We start from the raw sequence: 7703 nt of genomic DNA, 5'->3' as shown, positions 1-7703 counted from the left end.
ATGATTTTTTTTCCGCCGGCCGCCTGGTCGCCCTAATGCAAAGTCAATGGGAGTGAGGAGATAGAAAATTTTTCAAAGTTTTTCACTCGGCCGCCTGGTCCCCTAACTCGAAAATTTTAAAGTGCTCCCATCGGTCCCGGGATAGGGTGGCTGATAGCTGGGAGCCCCCTGAGCACTGCCCCGGTGTTAGTTTTCGGAGAAATGCCTCCGTTGATTTGTTATGATTTTTTTTCCGCCGGCCGCCTGGTCGCCCTAATGTAAAGTCAATGGGAGTGAGGAGATAGAACATTTTTCAAAGTTTTTCACCCGGCCCCAAACGGCTCCAAAACACACTGGGGCTGTGGCTGGGACTCTCACCAGGACTGCCCCCTACTTTATTTCTGGATTAAAAAGCATTCTATATTAATTTTTCGATTTTTGGGACCCGGGACGCCTGGTCACCTAACTCCCCTTCTATCCCTATGGGGGGGGGGGCGGGGACATCGAAAACGCTCCCATCGCCGCCGAGGCACGCTGCGGGGACTCTCCCTACCATCGCCCCATGCTTCCTTTGAAGAATATATGACGTTTTTCAATTTTCACCGACATTTGAAAATCAAAACTTCAGAACATTTCATAGTTATTCTCAATGGGTTGTCTAGGGGCACACATCTCTAAACTGGGGGAAATGCTCAAAATGATTAAAAAGAAAAACAATGCCCCCAGACCCGGGGGGCTGATAGCTGGGAGCCCCCTGAGCACTGCCCCGGTGTTAGTTTTCGGAGAAATGCCTCCGTTGATTTGTTATGATTTTTTTTCCGCCGGCCGCCTGGTCGCCCTAATGTAAAGTCAATGGGAGTGAGGAGATAGAATATTTTTCAAAGTTTTTCACTCGGCCGTCTGGTCCCCTGACTCGAAAATTTTAAAGTGCTCCCATCGGTCCCGGGATAGGGTGGCTGATAGCTGGGAGCCCCCTGAGCACAGCCCCGGTGTTAGTTTTCGGAGAAATGCCCCCGTTGATTTGTTATGATTTTTTTTCCGCCGGCCGCCTGGTCGCCCTAATGTAAAGTCAATGGGAGTGAGGAGATAGAATATTTTTCAAAGTTTTTCACTCGGCCGTCTGGTCCCCTGACTCGAAAATTTTAAAGTGCTCCCATCGGTCCCGGGATAGGGTGGCTGATAGCTGGGAGCCCCCTGAGCACAGCCCCGGTGTTAGTTTTCGGAGAAATGCCCCCGTTGATTTGTTATGATTTTTTTTCCGCCGGCCGCCTGGTCGCCCTAATGTAAAGTCAATGGGAGTGAGGAGATAGAATATTTTTCAAAGTTTTTCACTCGGCCGTCTGGTCCCCTGACTCGAAAATTTTAAAGTGCTCCCATCGGTCCCGGGATAGGGTGGCTGATAGCTGGGAGCCCCCTGAGCACAGCCCCGGTGTTAGTTTTCGGAGAAATGCCCCCGTTGATTTGTTATGATTTTTTTTCCGCCGGCCGCCTGGTCGCCCTAATGTAAAGTCAATGGGAGTGAGGAGATAGAATATTTTTCAAAGTTTTTCACTCGGCCGTCTGGTCCCCTGACTCGAAAATTTTAAAGTGCTCCCATCGGTCCCGGGATAGGGTGGCTGATAGCTGGGAGCCCCCTGAGCACAGCCCCGGTGTTAGTTTTCGGAGAAATGCCCCCGTTGATTTGTTATGATTTTTTTTCCGCCGGCCGCCTGGTCGCCCTAATGTAAAGTCAATGGGAGTGAGGAGATAGAATATTTTTCAAAGTTTTTCACTCGGCCGTCTGGTCCCCTGACTCGAAAATTTTAAAGTGCTCCCATCGGTCCCGGGATAGGGTGGCTGATAGCTGGGAGCCCCCTGAGCACAGCCCCGGTGTTAGTTTTCGGAGAAATGCCCCCGTTGATTTGTTATGATTTTTTTTCCGCCGGCCGCCTGGTCGCCCTAATGTAAAGTCAATGGGAGTGAGGAGATAGAATATTTTTCAAAGTTTTTCACTCGGCCGTCTGGTCCCCTGACTCGAAAATTTTAAAGTGCTCCCATCGGTCCCAGACCCGGGTGGCCACGAGGTGGGACCCCCCTGAGCACTGCCCCGGTGTTAGTTTTCCGAGAAATGCCCCCGTTGATTTGTTATGATCCGTAGTTGCCGGCCGGCCGCCCGGCAGTGCTCTATCGGATGGAGCGTGGGCTGGCTATGGGAGATTTAGCGATTTTCGGAACCGGCCCCGATCGCCCCCCAAACCGGGTGGCCACGAGGTGGGACCCCCCTGAGCACTGCCCCGGTGTTAGTTTTCCGAGAAATGCCCCCGTTGATTTGTTATGATCCGTAGTTGCCGGCCGGCCGCCCGGCAGTGCTCTATCGGATGGAGCGTGGGCTGGCTATGGGAGATTTAGCGATTTTCGGAACCGGCCCCGATCGCCCCCCAAACCGGGTGGCCACGAGGTGGGACCCCCCTGAGCACTGCCCCGGTGTTAGTTTTCCGAGAAATGCCCCCGTTGATTTGTTATGATTATTTTTCGCCCAGGCGATGTGCCTTTTCATTTTGTTTTGCACTTTCCTTCATTCCTTGGTGCATGCTACCATCTAACGGACACATTTCGGTACTGCAGTTTGAAAGTAATTTCCCCGTCTAGGGATCTCTCAATGCCCTGGGCTGCGAAAGGAGGGCAAGGACACCCTATGTTCTCATGAGTGCAAAGCCCCCCCGGCTTCAAGGCATTCCAAAAGGAAAACCGGAGACACTGCTGTACACACACACACACACACACACACACACACACACACACACACACACAGAGAGAGAGAGAGAGAGAGAGAGAGATAGAGAGAGAGTAGTCACACAGTGGAATAAACTCCCCAGCGATGTGGTAGAAGCTGAAAGTTGGGGAACATTGTGATGGTCTATATTTCTTGGCAGATAATAAAAGATGCTCTTATCATGCCTCCGTTGATGTGTTATGATCCATAGGTTGCCGGCCGCCCGGCATTGCTCTGATCGGATGGACCGTGGGCTGCCTATGGCAGAGTATGGGCGATTCTTCAGCCGGCCCCGATGGCCCCCCAAACCGGGTGGCCACGAGGTGGGACCCCCCTGAGCACTGCCGCGGTGTTAGTTTTCCGAGAAATGCCCCCGTTGATTTGTTATGATCCGTAGTTGCCGGCCGGCCGCCCGGCATTGCTCTATCGGATGGAGCGTGGGCTGGCTATGGGAGATTTAGCGATTTTCGGAACCGGCCCCGATGGCCCCCCAAACCGGGTGGCCACGAGGTGGGACCCCCCTGAGCACTGCCCCGGTGTTAGTTTTCGGAGAAATGCCCCCGTTGATTTGTTATGATCCGTAGTTGCCGGCCGGCCGCCCGGCATTGCTCTATCGGATGGAGCGTGGGCTGGCTATGGGAGATTTAGCGATTTTCGGAACCGGCCCCGATGGCCCCCCAAACCGGGTGGCCACGAGGTGGGACCCCCCTGAGCACTGCCCCGGTGTTAGTTTTCGGAGAAATGCCCCCGTTGATTTGTTATGATCCGTAGTTGCCGGCCGGCCGCCCGGCATTGCTCTATCGGATGGAGCGTGGGCTGGCTATGGGAGATTTAGCGATTTTCGGAACCGGCCCCGATCGCCCCCCAAACCGGGTGGCCACGAGGTGGGACCCCCCTGAGCACTGCCCCGGTGTTAGTTTTCCGAGAAATGCCCCCGTTGATTTGTTACGATTATTTTTCGCCCAGGCGATGTGCCTTTTCATTTTGTTTTGCACTTTCCTTCATTCCTTGGTGCATGCTGCCATCTAACGGACACATTTCGGTACTGCAGTTTGAAAGTAATTTCCCCGTCTAGGGATCTCTCTCTCGTCTAGGGACACTGCTGTACACACACACACACACACACACACACACACACACACACACACACACACACACACACACACACACACACAGTGAGAGAGAGGGAGAGATAGAGAGAGAGAGAGGTGGAGAGGGAGAGAGAGGTGGAGATAGAGAGATGGAGATAGAGAGAGATGGAGATAGAGAGAGATGGAGATAGAGAGAGAGATGGAGATAGAGAGAGAGTCGTCACACTCTGGAACAAACTCCCCAGAAGCTGAAAGTTGGGGAACATTATGATGATCTTTATTTCTTGGCAGATAATAAATGATGATCTTACAGAGGGCGACTTACAACACCAGTGCAAACATACAGCGAAGGACAAGGCATCAATCGCGACAGAATCCCTTGAGTTAAAGCAGCAGATTCAGAATAACACACGTCAAAACAGACTGGAGACTAAAACGAGCACGAAAGGTGTCGAATATGTGGCCTCCTCTCGCTTGTAAACTCTCTCGTGTTCCTGTCGATGGGGTCGGCGGCTCGGGGCAGCGGCCTAGCAGCAGCAGGCAGGCCACCCGGCTGCCTGGGGCTGACCTCCGGGGCAGGCAGGCAGGCAGGCAGACCTCCAGGGCAGGCAGGCAGGCAGGCAGGCAGACCTCCAGGGCAGGCAGGCAGGTAGGCCGTGCTGCTGCCAGGGCTGGCAGGCTGACCTCCAGGGCAGGCAGGCAGGCAGGCAGACCTCCAGGGCTGGCAGGCTGACCTCCAGGGCAGGCAGGCAGGCAGGCAGGCAGACCTCCAGGGCTAACAGGCTGACCTCCAGGGCTGGCAGGCTGACCTCCAGGGCTGGAAGGCAGGATGGCAGACCTCCAGGGCAGGCAGGCAGGCAGGCAGGCAGACCTCCAGGGCTGGCAGGGAGACCTCCAGGGCTGGCAGGCAGGCAGGCAGGGCTGTGTGGCTGGGGAGGGCAGGCTGGCAGGCAGGTAGGCCGTGCTGCTGCCAGGGCTGGAAGGCTGACCTCCAGGGCAGGCAGGCAGGCAGACCTCCAGGGCAGGCAGGCAGGTAGGCCGTGCTGCTGCCAGGGCTGGCAGGCTGACCTCCAGGGCAGGCAGGCTGACCTCCAGGGCAGGCAGTGCTGCTACCAGGGCAGGCAGGCAGACCTCCAGGGCAGGCAGGCTGACCTCCAGGGCAGGCAGGCAGGCAGGCAGACCTCCAGGGCAGGCAGGCAGGCAGGCAGGCAGACCTCCAGGGCAGGCAGGCAGGTAGGCCGTGCTGCTGCCAGGGCTGGCAGGCTGACCTCCAGGGCAGGCAGGCAGGCAGGCAGACCTCCAGGGCTGGCAGGCTGACCTCCAGGGCAGGCAGGCAGGCAGGCAGGCAGACCTCCAGGGCTAACAGGCTGACCTCCAGGGCTGGCAGGCTGACCTCCAGGGCTGGAAGGCAGGATGGCAGACCTCCAGGGCAGGCAGGCAGGCAGGCAGGCAGACCTCCAGGGCTGGCAGGGAGACCTCCAGGGCTGGCAGGCAGGCAGGCAGGGCTGTGTGGCTGGGGAGGGCAGGCTGGCAGGCAGGTAGGCCGTGCTGCTGCCAGGGCTGGAAGGCTGACCTCCAGGGCAGGCAGGCAGGCAGACCTCCAGGGCAGGCAGGCAGGTAGGCCGTGCTGCTGCCAGGGCTGGCAGGCTGACCTCCAGGGCAGGCAGGCTGACCTCCAGGGCAGGCAGTGCTGCTACCAGGGCAGGCAGGCAGACCTCCAGGGCAGGCAGGCTGACCTCCAGGGCAGGCAGGCAGGCAGGCAGACCTCCAGGGCAGGCAGGCAGGCAGGCAGGCAGACCTCCAGGGCAGGCAGGCAGGTAGGCCGTGCTGCTGCCAGGGCTGGCAGGCTGACCTCCAGGGCAGGCAGGCAGGCAGGCAGACCTCCAGGGCTGGCAGGCTGACCTCCAGGGCAGGCAGGCAGGCAGGCAGGCAGACCTCCAGGGCTAACAGGCTGACCTCCAGGGCTGGCAGGCTGACCTCCAGGGCTGGAAGGCAGGATGGCAGACCTCCAGGGCAGGCAGGCAGGCAGGCAGGCAGACCTCCAGGGCTGGCAGGGAGACCTCCAGGGCTGGCAGGCAGGCAGGCAGGGCTGTGTGGCTGGGGAGGGCAGGCTGGCAGGCAGGTAGGCCGTGCTGCTGCCAGGGCTGGAAGGCTGACCTCCAGGGCAGGCAGGCAGGCAGACCTCCAGGGCAGGCAGGCAGGTAGGCCGTGCTGCTGCCAGGGCTGGCAGGCTGACCTCCAGGGCAGGCAGGCTGACCTCCAGGGCAGGCAGTGCTGCTACCAGGGCAGGCAGGCAGACCTCCAGGGCAGGCAGGCTGACCTCCAGGGCAGGCAGGCAGGCAGGCAGACCTCCAGGGCAGGCAGGCAGGCAGGCAGGCAGACCTCCAGGGCAGGCAGGCAGGTAGGCCGTGCTGCTGCCAGGGCTGGCAGGCTGACCTCCAGGGCAGGCAGGCAGGCAGGCAGACCTCCAGGGCTGGCAGGCTGACCTCCAGGGCAGGCAGGCAGGCAGGCAGGCAGACCTCCAGGGCTAACAGGCTGACCTCCAGGGCTGCAGGCTGACCTCCAGGGCTGGAAGGCAGGATGGCAGACCTCCAGGGCAGGCAGGCAGGCAGGCAGGCAGACCTCCAGGGCTGGCAGGGAGACCTCCAGGGCTGGCAGGCAGGCAGGCAGGGCTGTGTGGCTGGGGAGGGCAGGCTGGCAGGCAGGTAGGCCGTGCTGCTGCCAGGGCTGGAAGGCTGACCTCCAGGGCAGGCAGGCAGGCAGACCTCCAGGGCAGGCAGGCAGGTAGGCCGTGCTGCTGCCAGGGCTGGCAGGCTGACCTCCAGGGCAGGCAGGCTGACCTCCAGGGCAGGCAGTGCTGCTACCAGGGCAGGCAGGCAGACCTCCAGGGCAGGCAGGCTGACCTCCAGGGCAGGCAGGCAGGGCAGGCAGACCTCCAGGGCAGGCAGGCAGGCAGGCAGGCAGACCTCCAGGGCAGGCAGGCAGGTAGGCCGTGCTGCTGCCAGGGCTGGCAGGCTGACCTCCAGGGCAGGCAGGCAGGCAGGCAGACCTCCAGGGCTGGCAGGCTGACCTCCAGGGCAGGCAGGCAGGCAGGCAGGCAGACCTCCAGGGCTAACAGGCTGACCTCCAGGGCTGGCAGGCTGACCTCCAGGGCTGGAAGGCAGGATGGCAGACCTCCAGGGCAGGCAGGCAGGCAGGCAGGCAGACCTCCAGGGCTGGCAGGGGAGACCTCCAGGGCTGGCAGGCAGGCAGGCAGGGCTGTGTGGCTGGGGGAGGGCAGGCTGGCAGGCAGGTAGGCCGTGCTGCTGCCAGGGCTGGAAGGCTGACCTCCAGGGCAGGCAGGCAGGCAGACCTCCAGGGCAGGCAGGCAGGTAGGCCGTGCTGCTGCCAGGGCTGGCAGGCTGACCTCCAGGGCAGGCAGGCTGACCTCCAGGGCAGGCAGTGCTGCTACCAGGGCAGGCAGGCAGACCTCCAGGGCAGGCAGGCTGACCTCCAGGGCAGGCAGGCAGGCAGGCAGACCTCCAGGGCAGGCAGGCAGGCAGGCAGGCAGACCTCCAGGGCAGGCAGGCAGGTAGGCCGTGCTGCTGCCAGGGCTGGCAGGCTGACCTCCAGGGCAGGCAGGCAGGCAGGCAGACCTCCAGGGCTGGCAGGCTGACCTCCAGGGCAGGCAGGCAGGCAGGCAGGCAGACCTCCAGGGCTAACAGGCTGACCTCCAGGGCTGGCAGGCTGACCTCCAGGGCTGGAAGGCAGGATGGCAGACCTCCAGGGCAGGCAGGCAGGCAGGCAGGCAGACCTCCAGGGCTGGCAGGGAGACCTCCAGGGCTGGCAGGCAGGCAGGCAGGGCTGTGTGGCTGGGGAGGGCAGGCTGGCAGGCAGGTAGG

This window comes from Amia ocellicauda, unplaced genomic scaffold (assembly GCF_036373705.1).
Source record: "Amia ocellicauda isolate fAmiCal2 unplaced genomic scaffold, fAmiCal2.hap1 HAP1_SCAFFOLD_292, whole genome shotgun sequence".
In the NCBI taxonomy this organism is placed as follows: domain Eukaryota; kingdom Metazoa; phylum Chordata; class Actinopteri; order Amiiformes; family Amiidae; genus Amia; species Amia ocellicauda.
This window is presented reverse-complemented; position numbering follows the sequence as displayed.